This window comes from Thamnophis sirtalis, unplaced genomic scaffold, assembly GCF_051295495.1.
Source record: "Thamnophis sirtalis isolate CommonGarterSnake01/CBP01778 unplaced genomic scaffold, rThaSir2_p1.2 scaffold_12, whole genome shotgun sequence".
In the NCBI taxonomy this organism is placed as follows: Eukaryota; Metazoa; Chordata; class Lepidosauria; order Squamata; family Natricidae; genus Thamnophis; species Thamnophis sirtalis.
In genome coordinates, this window is record NW_028261392.1 from 20,864,611 (window position 1) to 20,882,918 (window position 18,308).

Below are 18,308 nucleotides of genomic sequence, written 5' to 3' on the forward strand. Positions count from 1 at the left end.
GTGTCCAGAAAGAGAAATGTCCGCCTCTACCTAGAATTGAACTCACAGCCTCCTGGTTGTGAGGGGAATTCAGCATAACAATACTGGAAAAAAAATATATTACCCAAATGCAGATATTTTACCAATTATCTGTATTTGGTAAAGAGTTTTGGAAAATTATTGTGTCCATTGTTGCTCAATCCTGATAAGACGCTTAAGGATGTACTTTATGTCCCCATTCATCACTGTTACAAGAAGTTGTAGGTTTAAGTTTTGGCCTTGTGCATCATAAAACAACCGAGTAATGCAAGAATAAATGTACCTTTGGTTTTTATTGTAAAAAGAAATCCCCTGCCTATATAGTTTCTTCTTGTAATCATTCTGACAGATAGATGTTCATTTTGAAACTGTCACATTTTTATTGGGCTGGACTTTACAGAAGAATGGCTGACAATATCCAATTTAGTTGACACATATCCAGACACTGCTGTTACTGTTAATATTATTCACATCCTTTTATTATCATCTAAGCCCATAATACCAATATCATTTACAATTCTGCTATAAAGAGAGAGAATGTGCAGAAAATGCAAAAATTAAGACCCAGGAAGATCTATTGAAGCTGGAAAAAGCCTGGAAGAAAGAATGCAGATGAATAATGCTTCAATAGTTATATCATACAATATATCTAAAAATAAAGAGCAAACAGCAAGCAAACTTACAGAACAATGGAACCTACTGTTTGTGGTGAGAGAATATAGCTACTCTATATTAGTTGTAGCTGAAAAGCTGAGGGCCTATAGGCATACCAACAACAATAAATTAATATGGAAGACTGAATTTGAAATAGAACTATACAGAAATGATGATTATGTTATTGCCAAAAGGTATAAACTTCTATTGAAATATGAAATGGAAGAGGAGAAAGAGTATACGGTGAAATGGGCTAAAAACCTTGGATACAATATACACATGGATCAGTAGGAGAAAATGTGACTGAAAGTTCTGAAATTTACATTGGGTGTATCTTACAGAGTTTGCACTGACAATCACGAAAATACCTTGCAATTTAACCTATCATGTACCCGTGACCCGACAAGCGTGCCCGACAAAAGTGCGCCGACAAAACCGCGTCGCTAAAACCGTGACATCATCAACGTGCCGAAAACAGCGCGGCAACAACAGCGCGGTGACAGAAGGACAATTTACAACAGCGCGTTGACAGAAGGGCGATTTCAGTTAAAGTAAGGGTTAAGTTTCGGGTTAGGTTTCGGGTTAGGTTTCGGGTTAGGTTTGTGGTTAGGGTTAGGGTTAGGGTTAGCGTTAGTGTTACGTTTAGGGTTAGGGTTAGCATTAGGTTTAGGTTTAGGTTTACAGCGCGCTTCTGTCAGCGCACTGTTGGCGCAATTCAGCGCTCATTCGTCGGTGCTGTTTAGAATTTGTGGTTTTGTCACCGCGGTTTAGTCAGGCGTGCTTTTGTCGGTCGCCCTTTTGTCGGTGAACCCATGTACCATGTTATAGAAATCTTCTGGTTTTATACAATGACAATGTACATCCTTCTGTAGCTGTTGACTATGCAACACCCATGAAAGAAACATATGAAAACATATAACTGTTCTTGAAGCACATCCATACCCCAAGTACAGCTGGAACATCTGTCATGATCTAAAAGTAGTACCTCTGCTGCTTGGAGTTCAGTTTGGATATACCAAATGCTGTTGTTACAGATGTGAAGGGGACACCTGTGCAAGAGTGTTGCATTACATTAAAAAGAATTGGCCACTCCAAAAGAATTAGGTTTCATGGCAGAAAAACATGGTATGTGAACCACTTGTTGACCCAACAGATGTATTTTTGCATCTGCTTCACATAAAACTTGACTAATGAAAAAAATGATATCAATGAACGAGGCAGGTGAAGGTTTTCATCGTGTGAGACCGGTGTTTCCAAGAATCACTGATGCCAAGATTATGGAAGGGATTTTTGTTGGTCCACAGATCAGCTATGTCATGAATGACAAGCACTTCAAAGATCTGTTAGTGAAGCCTGGGCAAGTTGCTTGGAAAGCATTCAAGGATGTTGTTAAGAATATATACAACATAACAGAATGTATCAGAATGTATATTCATCTGGGTGACAAACTTCTTACAACATACAAGACCATGAAATGCAACATGTTACTGAAGATTCATTTTCTGTATTAAACTTGGATTTCTTTCCTGAAAATCTAAGTGCTTCCAGTGATGAACAAAGTGAAAAGTTTCAGTAGGACATTGCCACAATGGAAAAATAGTATTAGGGCAATTGGAATCCATCAATGCTGGCTGTATATTATTGGACAAAACAGCAAGATAAGGTACACTGACCACTAAGTACAAAGAAAAAATCAGCAGCAAACCACTTTTACCCCTTTTGAACTAATGCAGCATGTCGAGAACATTATGTGATTAAATGCATTACAGTCATTAAAAATTAATGTTATAGTTTTCAAGATTCCATGTAATGTAGTCCTTCCGAAATTGTATTTCTGTTCAGTTTTAAGGAATCTACACAACTACCAAAATGTTTTGAGAAAGCAAAACTTTTTGGGGGAAAAATTAGGTGTTATTGACACATTTGCTTCTTAGATGTTAAATGTAGATTAAATAGCATTACTGAAGAAATTTAATTTAATACCATGCCTATATGGATGAGTGAACTCACTTTTGCTTCAACTTCTCTTTTCATCTGATTGTTCCCATATCCATTTAGAAATTAGGAAAACATTATAAGTGTTCATATATAATATAAGCACAGCTTCCACATTTTGCTGTGCAGTTTTCTCCTTGCAAAACTCTTATCCCTTTTCTCCTTTGCATGACTTACTCTCCTTCATTTTATGCACATTGATATATCTTTTCTTGTATCCTTTTCCTTAAAAGGAACTTTCTGTGTGCAGTTTTTTTTTCTAATTATGAGTGACAAAATATAAATCGCACATGCATTCCAATTTTGCATAGGTTAAGGGGTAGTTAATTCACATAAACATTGAGATAGGATTAATTTTCTGAAATTCCCCAGACTCTAGCCAGAACAAACAGACTCCTTCTCACTCCTTACCATGATTAGACCATTTAATTTTGCATAACTACATCTGGATGAATATATTATTGACAGAACCCCTGCATGTCTTTGTGCCTTTTATTGATTCTGAATCAGGCTCTCACTCTTCCCATTAATGCATATGGGAATAACCTCAACCAATTGGTATTCATTTGAGGAGTCATTGAACTTGTTTGTTGTCTTGCAGATGGTTCATTACCCTAACTAGGTAACATCAAGATCGTGGGATTCTACCAGTTCGGACTGGTTCACTCGAACTGGTAGCTCTGACGATCATCTGAGAGCGGACCGGTTCACTCCCACAATCTAGTGGGCCTGCCCGCCTGCTCCTGTGCTTTATTTCTCAGTTGAGTCGCACCTCAGCTGTTTTCCTCCCCAGCAGTAAGGTGGAAGGCAAGTTTCCCCAAAACTGCATCAGGCGTGAGAGCAAGCAAAGCAAAGCATGCGTGCAAAGTGCATGATGACCGAACCAGTTATTAAACTGTTAGGATCCCACCACTGGTAACATCATCAGTGCTGTTAAGGAGTGCTGTTTGCTGTCAGTTTATATTCTGGTGACTTGCTTGTCTGTGTGTGTGGGAATGGTCTTAGAGATTTCTTTGGTTGAGCTGTTTACTGATGGCTCTTAAGTTGCTTTGGTTTGCTAAGCAAACCAAAAGACCCAGCAACCCCTGAAGAAAAAAAAAAGAGTCATCTACAACATAGAATCTAAGAACTGCAGCAACCACTCTGTGGGACAAACAGACAGACGACTGGCAGAATGCTTCCATGAACACCTCTGTAGGACAAAGAGGCAATCAGAAGACATAGTCCATAGTTTCAATTTGGAAAATGTGATAATCCTAAAGCAGGTCAAATTCCAAAAGTGCAGGGATGTGCAGTCACTAGAGGCAGGGCAGGTGTGGCCTCACCAGTCATGAGGAAAAGGAAAGAATTTTAAAGAATTTTTTAAAAATAATTAAAGCCAAGGTAGTTGCTACCAGATTCACAGTGACTTGGAACAGTGCTTAGTGTTAACTATAGGAGGAGGCCAGAGAAATAGGGGCCTCCTGTGCATAAGCAATTTTTCGCCTTTTAAGAGTTAAGCAAGGGTTAACAAGCAAAAAATTTTGTATGCAAAGGAGGCACATGTCCTCTCGCCTCCTGTAGAGGGCATTTTTAGAGGCTTTTAGAGCTCTGGCAGAACCACGTTGCCTTTTCAAACACACACACACACACACACACACACACAGCTGGATAAAAGTATATAAGCCCAGCTTCACTGATTACAACGTGATTCACCTGCAATCAAAGGTTCCGATTGGAAGGCAGCAGGGGAAGGGGGGGGTATGGCAGAGGAGCTGCTTTCAAGCCTTTGGAAAATATATCCAATGCAACTTCTGTGTTTGTGTTTGTTTGAGAGTGAGTGTGTGAGTGAGAGAGGGATCCAATTTCTCTGTGTGCGTGTGTCTGTTTGAGAGAGGGGGGAGGAAGGGAGAGAGGGAGGAAGGAGGGGGAGGGAGAAGAAAAAGAATGGGAAAACTTATTTTGCAAGGGGGAAAAATGCTGTCGCTTTAAATCGGAACTGAGCATGCCTGGCTGTGGAATTCTGGGAGTTGAAGTCCACAAGTCTAAAAAGTGCCTCACCAGCCATAAAGCTGACCACATGTCACTGCAAAAGTGCCAGGGAATTTCTAGAAACCTGGAACTCTGACAAATCAGCCATTAACGGACACATAGACATTAACAACATCTAGAGATTATCCAGAAGAGTTAATCAACCAGCCCAAAAGAGAACAAAAAGACTTCAGCATCTCTCCACCTTGCTGGAGAAGAATCTAATGCTGGGAACGATTGAGAGCAAAAGAAGAAGGGGGTGACAGAGAATGAGGTAGCTGGATGGAGTCACCGAAGCAGTCAGCGTGAACTTAAATAGACTCCAGAGGATGGTAGAGGACAGGAAGGCCTGGAGAAATGTTGTCCATAGGGTCATTGTCCATGGGGTCATTGTGGGTTGGACACAACTTTGCAACTAACAGCAACCATTCCACCAATAATCATCACTCAGATCAGCTATAGATTAACTCCAAGGTTAAGTACAGACCAACAATCAAGTAAACAATACCCCAATCAAGGAACTGCCAAAGAGCTATCAGTAAGCAGCCCAGCCAAAGAATCTCTGAAGGTAATGAAAGGACTGCAAGAAAACAAGCAAGCTCAGAGAACACCAAGGACCCCTCATTTCAACCCTGAGCTACAAATATTTTCCTTGATTGGTATTAATTTTCCATTGTTAAACGTTTTAATAAGAATGTTTTGGGGGAGACTTTTAGAAGTACTGTTTCAAGCACTACTTCAGGCACTGATAGAATACACGTAGTCCTTGATTTTCACCCACAACTGAGCCCCAAATTTCTATGGCTAAGCAAGACAGTTATTAAGTGAATTTTGCCAAATTTTATGACATTTGTTGCCACAGTTGTATGGTGCATTTGTTAATAACAATAGCAATAGCATTAGACTTATATACCATTTCACTGTGTTTTACAGCCTTTTCTAAATGGTTTACAGAGTCAGCATATTGCCCCCTCATTTTACTGACATCAGAAGGATGGAAGGCTGAATCAGTGAGAATTGAACTGCTGAACTGCAGGCAGCCAGAAGTCAGCAGAATTAGACCTTCTAACCACTGCGCCACCACAGCTGATGTTTAAGTTAGTAACATGCTTGTTAGGTGAATCTGGCTTCCCCACTGACTTTGTCAGAAGGTCGCAGAAAGTGATCACATGACTCCAGGACGCTGCAACCATTATAAACACATGGGACCCTGGGATACTGCAACAGTCATAAGTGTGAAAAATAGTCATAAGCTACTTTCTTCAGTGCTGTTGTCATTCTGAACAGTCACTAAACAATTGGTTGTAAGTCAAGGACTGCGTTTACAGCACCTTTGCTTTAAGTCAACATTGCACATAAAATCTGTAACTGTGTGAGGGGAAAAATAGTTGTGCATAGTCATGTAATGCCGACAATAAAATTGGGAAAAAAGTTTACCTGTTGCACTAGATTGAAAGGTAGCTAAACAAGATCATACCACCGTGTCCAGTAATTGGATGAAATTGAACCCTTGAGAGGTAAAATAACCCCCTATTAAATTATAGAAAATCTTATTTCTCATGGAAATAGAATTTGTCCTGGATGGTTAAACATGATATTTTCCAAGGTACCTCAAAGCAAAGCAGAGCAAAACAAAAAATGGCAACCTTGAGACATATAACAACAACAAAAACACCTTACGCTGGGTGACAATTTTAATAGCAGCAACCCAATGTTTTAAGAACTGATCACTATCTCTTAAAATAAGACCAAACTCTTCATTCCATACTATAGGCAGGCATTTATTAGGTAAAGGTTTCCCTATCCAGTCATGTCTGACTTGAGAGCATGGGGTTTGTCTCCATTTTTTGGCTGAGGGAGCGAGCGTTGTCTGAAGACAGTTTCTGTGGTCAAGTGGCCATCATGGCTGGCCACCAAAGCCATATAAAATGCCATTGCTGTCCCACTAAAGTGGTACCTATTAATCTAGTTGCATTTGCATGCTTCAGAACTTGCTACATGGGTAACAGTTGGGACAAGTAACAAGAGCCCATTGCATAGTGCTTAGGTCTCGAACCTGGGCTATCAGCTTTCCAGTGGACAGGTTTAGCATCTTTAACTGCTGAGCCATCACGATCTAGTGGACACTTATCGAAATATCTTTAATCAATGAAATATTTAGGAAAACTATCAATTTTACTCAAAATCACAGACTTTTGTCACCAACATATGGCATTCTCTCTTTTTTTTAAATCGGGATTAAGATAGGAGTTTACAAACATGTACACATATCAAGAATTCTCTACTGATAAAGCTAGCAGCAGATTTTGATTCTCTACATCAGGGAAACTATTCTGTGCCTGCCAGTTTTTGGACTACCTGTTTTAGAAGCTGCAAAACGTTATTAAACTCTAATCAAATCTGATTAAATCAGTGGCTCTTTGTAAGTTGAGGAAGGATATGGGTGTTAACAAGGAGGCATGCAATCAATCCTTTCTCTGGTTTTGGGGAAATATCTTTGATCTCTTTACCCCTTGTGTTCAATATCTGGTTCTGAAGTGATGGACGTCCTCTTTTTTCTCTCTCTAAGTAAGATGGGGTCAAGCTTATTAGCCTGAAGCAGCTTTAATATGTTGAGAAGCAGCCTCAGGCATTTAAGTCATTAGTTCCCAACATAGTTTTTTTTTGTCTCTTACCTTGCTTGATGAGATGGATGAAGAAAGAAGATAAGTTTGGGGGAAGCATCAAGGCACACCAGAAGTTTTGAGAAATCAATGTTCTTTGCGAAAACATGGGGGCTTGCAAAAGTAGCTGATTCCCAGCACTGATGCTCAGAGTTGAGATTTGATTTATGACTATACTAGTTAAGACTTTACAGATGTGCTTCAGTTACATCATAATAAAACATAAATGCAACAGGAACAGATTCACACTGAGAGAGTTTGCTTTATTGTCTTCTTGGCATTTGATAGCCATAAAACAGGAGAAGACCGATTACAAACTACAAACATGACTTTTGCAAAGGCATGGGATTTTCAAGGGCATGGGACATATATGCCAGCGAATTCGTTCATAAGGTATGCTGACAGGTGGCTCAACTGAAAATTAAAAAGTGATATGTTCAGTTTTTCAAATGTTCATGAATTATGCAGCACATTTTGCTGTTCCAGTTATTTTGACTTTCAGTGTACTAAGTTTTGTTTCAAGGGAGCTTTTGATGCGTTGACTCTCTTTGAACAATAGGCAATTCCGGTCATTGTCATTAAAAAAAACTTAATAGAAAATGAGGAAAATTGGAATTTGAGAGAAGAAATGGATTAACGGGAAGGCTCATGTACAGTACATTTTTTTCAATTTCCATGAAATTCTGAGAATCTTCCACATATCTCTTTCCCCTCCCCACCACATAACATTTTGATTCTTTAAAAACACTGTGACCAATGTACACTGACAATCTATGCAGATAGAAAGGACTATTTAACATCCTCTCAGAATCTGTGTTGAGGTGATTCAAATGTCTATATACATATAGATATACCAGTGATACCTTATTTTAATCTTTACTATATTTTATATATATATATATATATATATATATATATATGTATGTATGTATGTATGTATGTATGTATGTATGTATGTATGTATGTATGTATGTATGTATGTAAATATATATTGTAGTGCATTCAATCATTTGTTTGGTTCAGTAATTTCTTGTGATATTTAATCCAAAGTACTGAATGGCATATTAGTCTGGAGAGATGGGGGGCAGAGAGGGACAGAGAGACAGAGAGAGACAGAAAGGGAGGGAGGGAGGGGGAGGGATGAGAGGGAGGGAGGGAAATTGATAACTCAAGAAGTACTGAAGGTATTGGGCTCATCTTTTTTTTAATGTAGATAAATGTAATATCACCAATAAAAAAGGACAAGAGACAATTGGTAGATAATTATTTCCAAATGCATTCATATACCTGATAAGCACCAGAACCTCTTTCCACATAACTATCATTAGTCAGGTCTTCTGCAAACAATATCTTTGGACCACAATTGAACATAGAGGAGTGAGTTGAGGTTTGATTTATGACTATACTAGTTAATTTTCAGCACTTAAGACTTTAGAGATGTACTTCAGTTACATCATAATAAAACATAAATGCAACGGGAACAGATTCAACACTGAGAGAGTTTGCTTTATTTTCTTCCTGGCATTTGATAGCCATAAAACAAGACAAGTCCGATTATAAACTACAAACATGACTTTTGCGAAAGAGCAGAAATACAATAAACCTAGTTTGAACTACATTAAATGTGTAAATGAACTGCTTGAGTTGAAGTTGAATGTGCTAAAAATGGAAGAGAAACAAATGCCAGTGAAATAAGGGCAGGTTCTACTAAGAGAAAGCCTTCTAAACACAGAATTAAATATTGCTTAGACCAACAGAGGTGTTATGATGTATAGCTGTTGAAACAACATGATTATTGGGATTGACAGAAAATTTAGACGAGCAATCAATAGACATGCAAGTCTCTATTCTTTTCTGAATTTGCTGATACTTGTCTGTAAATCTGTTCAATAGCAAGTGTCATTTCCAATTTCAGTACCCCAAAGGCTTGGAAAATCTTTGAAATAATGGGCTAATTTATCACCCTTTCTAGGGATTGGTGAGAAAATCACACAAGGAAAGTCAGTTTTTGCAATGGGATTTTCTCCCACTTTCTCTCACTGCTCTGGAGAGTCTCGTAATATTTCCAAGCTTAGACAAATGGACAGACAGACAGACAGACAGACAAAGAGCAAAAATGGAGAAATTCTCAAGTTCTAATCTGCTGAAGGAAACCCTTCCCTCTGTGGCAAGATTTAACTGGAATTCTCCCAGCAAATGTACTGTGAGTTGAATATCCAAAAGGTCTTTGCTTTAGCATTTGTATACTAATATTTTCTCTTTTTCCCGCCATGCCAACATCAGTTTAGGCACACATTCTTATGCACATTCTTTTATCAATGTTTGCATATCTTTAAATGTACCACATACCTGGGGTAGGATTCTACTGGTTTGGATTGGTTCAGGTGAACTGGTAGCTCCAGCTTTCAGCTGGGCCCAACCATCTACTGCTGCACTATACTCACCAATATTCCCTTTTCTGAAGTCCAGCTGATTGGTGCGTCAGAAACAGCCATGCCTCAGCTGTTGTCCTCCCCAGCAGTAATGCAGAAGGTGATTTCTCTGTAAACAATGCCTGTGTATGCAGCGAAGCACATGCTCAGCAAACTGGTTGTTAAACTGGTAGGATCCCACCCCTGTACATACCTAAATGTTCATATACACCCATAGAAGCATGTAAAATGGTCAGAATTAAAATGCAAATGGCAGAGAGAAGTCAGTTTCTCTAAATACTAAACATTTTGGGTGCTCAAGTAAAAGTATCAATGTATGATTGTTATCATTAATTTGATGTAGAAGGATGAACTTCTATGAGCATAATAAAGATTTGATTTGATATGATTCACTTTTATTTAAACGAATTAAAGGTATGTTACATTTTTTTTAAAGCTGTATGGCTTCAGTACAAAACTAAAGCTTATTTGATTAAACAAACAAAAAGAGACCCAATATTATTTTAAAGCCAATTGCTTTTCAGCCACTGATGAATATTGCCTTTGTTATTAATAATAGCTCTGGGAAATAGATGTTATAAATAGAAGCTCTTTAGAAAAAGGTATAGAAATACACCTGTTTATTAAATAAACTTATTTATACACAGGTGATAAAATAAGATAGTTGTTTTAGGATATTTTCAATAATTTTGATTAAATTCCAGGATATTTGCTTAACCTATTATTAGAAGACTCCAGTGACTTCTCAATTTTTTGCCATGAAAAGCTTGATTAGTTTTGGCCTTGGTAAATTTTTGCAAGATATCTCTTCTATCTTTGCTAAAGAGCAACTCTGATAAAAAGAAAATGATATATCATGTGTCTTTGGAGATCTGATTTCTTTTTAAAAGGGGTAATAAATCATAATTACATAAAGCAGAAACATATACTTATAAGGTTTATAACCATGATCTTCAAAGCAGCATATAGCTATTCCATTTCCCAGATTTGAATATATCATAGGAAAGTCAATAAATCAATTTTGGAAATGCCAGGCAATATTCTCTATGCCAGCTTATTAAAAAACACACCTTTTACATAATTCCAGAAATCAACTGAGACAACAATTTTTGCTATGTATAAATTATTCCATGTAGGAGAAAAAGAGCTATATAAGGGATATAAATCAATGCAATACGAAAAGTGTTTGATATATCTGTAATATCTTTCCCCAAAATGATGTACTGCAAATGTGTTGGATTGTAGCCTTTATCCTATCTATCCAATAGCTACACTGACAAGAGATCATAGGAGTCAAACTTCAGGAAGTCTGGAAGATGCCATGATTTTAAGACTGACCTATAATCTAACCCTATCTCTTATTCACAATGGTAAAAAATATTCCATGAAAGTACATGGGCTGTTCGTGAGGAACATCTTGAAACCACCGAATTCAGTTCAGAATTTAGAAATTATGGACATTTCTCATTTTACCTTAGTGACAACAGCTATTAACCAACACACTAAACTGACTCTCTAAAAATTACTAAAATTGATTTGGAAAGGAGATTCTCCTTCAGTGAGAGTCACCTTTAGTGACCAAGAAAGTAGATTATCTCTACTGTTCTCTTCCTTGTTTGAAATCAGACTTACACCAAGACAGTTAGACCCAGCTTTTTTTTTTTAAGGGATGGGGAAAGCAGATAAAATTGGGCCTTCCCTCAGTGTGGCTATTAGTTTTACTAATAGTTTTGGGCTGTTGCTTTCTGACACAGGAAAATGGGAGATAATGTTATTGTTACATCTGGGTTTATTGTTTTAATCATTTTTACTCCGCAGGAAGTTAGCACTCAATCCTTTCCTAGGAAAATGAAATATTTTAGGAAATATTAACAAGGGCAGAATATTTCCCCTAAAAGTGAGGCAGAAACTCACCCACCTCCCTTTGTTAATGGGCCATTAAGGCCTGAGCCAGCTCATCTGCAACACAAAAAACATGGCCCTCAGGACATGATAGGATTAGCCTTCTACCCATCTCACCACATGGCACTTGGGAAGATTACATCAACCAGCAAGGCTCAACCAAGCCTGGGACACAGATAACCTACAAAGTTAGCTAAGACCTCTGCCCCCTTGGAGTCTGACCACCAATCAGAATACATTTCTTACACAGGAACAGGAAGCTCCAAGGCAGGACCCAAGGAGAGTATAAAACTCAGGCTCTCTCAGCATCTTTTCCCTTTTTTCTTCAAGCTCTTCAACGCACATGATCCCCCTTTTCCCCCAGGATCTTAAATCATGTGGTCCTGTCCACCATTAAAAACTATCTTTCCAATCAGCCTCCATGTTTCCAGTTTCTTTTCCCCACTTGGAACTGAACCCAGATGGACATTTCTTTCAACAAAACTAAACTGAGAGCATAAGTTGAATAGCATCAGTTACTGTTGGAACAGCATGTACAACTATTATTTCTTAAATGAATAGTCCCAGTTATATATTCTTGCTGAAAAAACTGCAGTAAAACATCCCTGACAACCATAATTAATAGATGAAATAGTCATATCAAGGGCAATGTTTTTTTAATAAATAGTCATATATTATGTATTTTTGATACCGTGTTCCCCGAAACACAATTTGTTCCAGCTTTCTCCACTCCAAATTCCTTCATTGTGGTTCATCTAGTATCTTTTACAGACATAAACACATTTGGAGAATTGGATAATTCTGAATAATCCGTTTTTTTCATTAATGTGTGTTGTTTTATTTTTAATGGGCATTTTTTTCTGTTTTGTAAAAATTATCATTCTTTCATATAAAGTTGTTATGCCAAGCCAGACTATTTGAACTGATAAGAGTGATCCTCCAAGGCAATTTTCTTGCTCTGTGACAGATCACTTTGGCACAAATCACTGTGTCACAAATTACTTACTCTTTGGCAAATCACTCAAGAATCAGTGTGGTATAGTGATTAAAGCAGTAGTTTAAGAGTGGTGAGATCCAGGATTCAGGCTACTCTTAGTTAACTAGATCTCTCCTCTCCCCTCCCCTTCACTCCCCTCCCTTCCTCTCCTCTCCTCCCCTCCCCTCTCCTTTATTTCACAACTTTATCAGACTGTTGGTCAAGGACAGGAAAATTAGGAGGACAATACACTACACACCTTCTGACAGGAAGAGTATATACTTAAATAATAGCAATAATAAATGCAAGGTATTGATCTTTGATCCTGCCCCATAGGTCCTTGCTAAATGATACTAGCAGATTTTCAAATACATGAGATGTTAAATGTTGACATTCAGAAGACTGACATTCAGAAGACACGAAGAAGAAAAAAACCCAGACCTGGAGATTTAGCCAAGTTTCACTGTGGGTTGGCAAATTTTCTGGGTCATCTTCTCAGCTGATGAGAATGATTGATCACACCACAGATGATGGTGCTATAAAACTGCAAAGGAATTTCAGGGATCAGGTTAAAAGCTCCTAACCTCAATTCATTTTCCCAAGAAACATGAAATACTGGCTTAGCTAGATGCTGTCAATTACTCTTTGCAAACATATTTTCTACTTTGTCAACTTAGCCATAAAACATTTGGAAGACCAAGGAATGCCGATAAGCTTGGGAAAAAATGCTGGGAGGCCAAAGCTCTGGGAAAGCAAGAGAAAGTAATTCCCTAGAAGGAAACTATTTCATGAAGTATTGCTTCTGTGTTCTTTCAAAACACCATTGTCTTTATTGTCCTTCCACATTACTTCATACTTCACACTAAAGGTTTTGCTAACCTTATTAGGCACATGATGCATTATGTCCAATGAAATACTTGGCTGCTATAGCCAATCAAATATATAGTAGTCTAACTTGCATGAATCTATAAAGAGGGACCATGACTCCTCTCCCCTTTAAGTCTCTTTTTCTTTCAAGACTGTCAATAAACTAATTTGTGCTCCAGATGTAATGTATCTTAGTCTTTTGTTTAAATGAATTCCTTGTAAGGAGAATTTTTCAACTACCACTGTAATTTCTTTCTTTGTGTTCTCTTAGGCGGACTACTGATGGATTAAGAAGAGATCAGGTTCATATAACTATACATTTTTGGAGAAACTTCCAATATGTAGTTTAAAAAATGAACACAAAGAACTGAAGGTTATCCCTGATATTCCAATCATCTCTGTGATTCAAAACACAAGACAAATTGAACATATTTAGTTGTATTTTGCATATTTAATGCTATATCTTTCTACTATATTTGTCTTCTTGGTCTATTGATGTGATACACCTGGCAGAAAAACAAGGCCTATTAGATCTTCTTGCTTTAGGACAGTGATGGCAAATCTATGGCATGCGTGCCAAGGTGGGTACGTGCACCGATGCCAGCTGCTCTTCTGGTTTCCAGCATGTGTATGTATGCTGGCAAGCTGGTCATTGTGCACACTGGAGCACCGGCAACCCAAAGATCAGCTGGCCGGCATGTGCTGGCCACCTGGTCTTTGGCTTTCTGGCACATGCATGTGTGCTGGCCAGCTAGTCTTCGGGTGCATGCAAGGACTGCCAATTACCTCCTCGCGACCTATTAGATCGCACAGATTAGGCCTCCTCCGAGTTCCATCTGCCAGTCAGTGTCGACTGGCAACTACACGGAGGAGAGCCTTTTCAGTAGTAGCTCTGACCCTTTGGAACGATCTCCCCGTGGAGATTCGTACCCTCACCACCCTCCAGACCTTCCGCACAGCCCTTAAGACCTGGCTATCCCGTCAGGCCTGGGGATAAAGATCGTAATCCGTCCCCACCCGAATGATGAATGTTGTGTACTATTTTTACTATGTGTTGTTTTATGTCTTACTGTCTTGTACTCCCCTCCCTATATATTGTAAGCCGCCCTGAGTCCCCTCAGGGAAAAGGGCGGCCTATAAATAATAAAACCATAACCATAACCAAACCAAGGACCAGCTTGCTGGCATACATGCACATGCTGTAAACCAGAAGACCAACTGTCCAGTATGCATGCATGCGCCAGAAACCCAGGTGACTAGCACACACATGTGCACTGGACAGCTGGTCTTTGTGTTTCCAGCACTGTGGCCCATGCACAAGTGTATTCCAGTTTGGGCACTCAGTGCCGAAAAGGTTTACCATCACTGCCCTAGAATACAGTTGGTTTTTAGAATAGGCTTGGGTTTTCCATGAGGATCTTCTGAGCAATGTGGTTGAAGTCTTGGTTGCAAGAATGGGTAGAGGCTTTAGACAAAAAGTAAATCTAACCAAATATAAGTAAGAAATTATATTATGGATCACATCATGGCAACAAAGAGAATGAAACAACATTATTGCTCTGTTCTTATTACATCTGCTGATAGAAACCTGGCAGTTCTGTTTAAAGTGACCTAGTCCTTACTAAGGAGGGGAAAGTCACAGCACTATCTGTGTGGACCACTATGAGAATAATATGATATTTGGGAGAGGATGTTTATGGTTTTTTTTTTTTATGGTTTTATTTGTATTTGTAGGCCGCCCTTTTCCCTGAGGGGACTCAGGGCGGCTCACAGAAAACCAAGGGAGGGGGGAATACGACATTGAGATTACAACACATAATAAAATAGCAAACAACATGCATACTACATTCGGGCGGGGTAACAGTCCTTATCCCCAGGCCTGACGGGCGAGCCAGTTCTTCAAGGCTATGCGGAAGGCCTGGACGGTGGAGAGAGTACGGATCTCTACGGGGAGCTCGTTCCAAAGGGTCGGGGCCACTGCTGAGAAGGCCCTCCTCCTTGTGGTTGCCAGCCGACACTGGCTGGCCGATGGAATACGGAGGAGGCCTAATCTATGAGATCTTATAGGTCGTAGGGAGGTAATTGGCAGAAGGCGGTCTCTCAAGTATCCAGATCCACTGCCATGTAGGGCTTTATGGGTGATCAATAGCACCTTGAAGCGCATCCGGAGATCGACAGGTAGCCAGCGCAGCTCGCGGAGGATAGGTGTAATGCGGGTGAATCGAGGTACACCCGCAATCACTCGCGCGGCTGCGTTCTGCACTAGCTGAAGTCGCCGGATGCTCCTCAAGGGCAGCCCCATGTAGAGCACGTTGCAGTATTCCAGCCTAGAGGTCACAAGGGCCCGAGTGACTGTTGTGAGGGCCTCCCGATTCAGGTAGGGTCGCAACTGGCGCACCAGGCGTACCTGGGCGAATGCCCCCCTGGTCACAGCCGCTATATGGTGGTCGAATGACAGCTGTGGATCCAGGAGGACTCCCAAGTTGCGAACCCTCTCTGAGGGGTGTAAATTTTGACCCCCCAGCCTGAGTGTTGGATTACTGGTCAAATCTTTGGGAGGAAAACACAACAGCCACTCGGTCTTTTCCGGGTTGAGCACAAGCTTGTTAATCCTCATCCAGTCCATAACGGCTTCAAGCCCCCGGCCCATCACGTCAACCGCTTCATTGATTTGGCACGGGGCGGACAGATACAATTGAGTATCGTCCGCATATTGATGGTATCTGATCCCGTGCCTGCGGATGATCTCCCCCAGCGGTTTCATGTAGATGTTGAATAGTAGGGGGGATAAGACCGAACCCTGCGGCACCCCATATTTTAGGGGCCATGTTGCATGAATCTGGGAAGAGTTGGACTACAGCTGGAAAGGTCCAGATGAAATGCCCAAGGTACAGCAGGATTGACTTCCTGGCAACTTCCCTATTGAGTTTCCTTATGGGAATCCAGTGGGGAACATTGAAACCTTCCCTTCCCTTCAAGCATTCAGGAAAGTGGTTGCTGCTGGGTGGGAAGTGGAGAGCAAGGGAATGCAAGACTGACTGGGAAACTGTCACAGAACATTGAAAATGAAGACTATGTGACTGCAGCAGCCCAGGTAGTACAGTATAGCCAGTAGCACTGAAGCAGCTACAACTTATTGTAAATTACCCAGAGTCATTGTGTCAATAAGATAGGCGGCATAGAAATATAAAGAACAAATTTCCCAAATTTCATTCCCTTGGTTCTAAATTATGAACACATTCTGTAAGCTAACCCATTTGAGACATTATGGTTCAAAAACTGTTGCCTTAGAATACACCATTTCACCCAATTATAAAAGTCATGACAACAAGAGTATGTGTAGTATATAGACCGATACTGGAAAGAAGCCATCATTTGTTCTTAAACATTTGTTTCACCTTAGGAAGAAAACTTAGTTTAGTGTATGAAATTGAATGCAAACTAAGTCATAATTTACATTATTCCACATAAATTGAATCAAACCTAGATATATACAGTATATTGGTTGTTTCTCCATCCCATCCACCCTAGAGTTTGTGCCAATGCTAGAATGCATTAAGAGCTGCTACAGATTTTCCTCCCCAGTCACCACAAGAGACCCTTCTGCATTCTGATTGTATTGTTGCCAAGATCACCACCACTGGAATTTATTTGCTGCCATCTTCCCAGTAATCAAATGACATGGCTAAAGATTAAGCTTTATTGCAAGCAGATTAGTGGCCAATTAAGATGATTGATCATATTGAACTGACAGTGTAGAACTCAGCATATAAACAGACTAAACACATTTGCCAGATTTTCTGCAATTTCCTTAGCTGATCCAATTCTTGTCTTATTTTTCTCCTTCACCTCCTAGTCTGCAGAATTTCTCCATTCTTTGCATTCTTTCTCACAGATAAACCACGTACAAATATAGACATCTAAGAATCAGTCTTCCTTTCCAAAGCTGTGACACTGGCCCTCAATTGGATTTTGAAGCAGAAAGAGATGTGATTCACATATTGTACTAAGCTTTAACAAATCAATGTTGTTTGAGTTCACATTTTACTCTTTATTCCAGCTTTTCCTAAAATGGTTTTGTTTCTCACTTAACACTATGGTATGGCTAGAAGCTAGGAGACTTGAAATCCAGCATGTCAAAAAGGCAACCCTTGTCAAAAGAGATCTTCACCTAATAACCTAGAATTAGGTCATTGCTGTTACAGAGCTATGCAACATTCAGATACTAGCAATTGTAGTTAGCTGCTCTGTCCTCAAAGCATGCCTTAGTGATAGTACTACCTTCTGGTACTTTCCCTTCTTATAACCATGTGCACAACTAGTTATTATTCATTTTCTTACCAGCTTCTAGTAGGCAGGGAAGAGAGAATCACTCTCTTTCTTCAAGGGCTACCCAACATGAGACATCAGTGTGAATCAGATTAGAAATGTTACTACTGTGTTTCCCCAAAAATAAGACTGGGTTTTATATTAATTTTTGCTACAAAAGATGCATTAGGGCTTATTTTCCAGTTGGATCTTATTTTCAGGGAAACAGGGTAGCTTTATCATAAAATTGGATGTGAAATGTGCTTGAGTTCCTGATAGCAACATAACATGATTGATTTGTTATTTAAAAATGTTGACTGGGCTGAGTTTTCAGGATGTAAACATGGGCAGCTACAAGAAAACCTAAATTTAATCATAGCCTAGAGATAATCAATAACAATATGAGTCATTTAGAATTTTCTTATTCTGCAAAGGGTTGGACAAACTTACCAAAGCCTTTTTTTCTCAGTAGTGTTTATCTTT